This window comes from Myotis brandtii, unplaced genomic scaffold (genome assembly GCF_000412655.1).
Source record: "Myotis brandtii unplaced genomic scaffold, ASM41265v1 scaffold314, whole genome shotgun sequence".
In the NCBI taxonomy this organism is placed as follows: Eukaryota; Metazoa; Chordata; class Mammalia; order Chiroptera; family Vespertilionidae; genus Myotis; species Myotis brandtii.
Genome location: NW_005362033.1, coordinates 931,718 through 931,983, shown reverse-complemented (window position 1 = coordinate 931,983; position 266 = coordinate 931,718). Strand labels below are relative to the sequence as shown.

Here is a 266-nt window from a genome sequence, read left to right as displayed (position 1 = left end):
CAGGCCTGGCGCCCAGCAGCCACCCCCCCATCGGGCCACTGGACTCCTGTCCGCTGGGGGATCCTTGGGACCTGCCCGGGACTCAGGCTCGCACCCCGGCCTCTGTGCGCACAGAGCCCTGTAGGAACCGGAGGTGTTACCTCCTGGCGTCGAAGAGGCCGGGGTGGGTGAACTTGTTCTGCACGATGAGGCGCCGCCGGGAGGTGGGAGTGGACACTCTGCCCAGCAGCACGGCGGGCGCCTGGGGCGGGGGGGCCGTGGAGGCC

The 266-nt window shown here is 72.2% G+C and overlaps 1 protein-coding gene across 2 annotated transcripts in view; it reads left to right on the top strand.

Moving 5' to 3' along the window:
* PEMT (phosphatidylethanolamine N-methyltransferase) overlaps positions 1-266 on the top strand; it is a 47,971-nt gene that overhangs the window by 34,486 nt on the left and 13,219 nt on the right. The window lies entirely within an intron of this gene.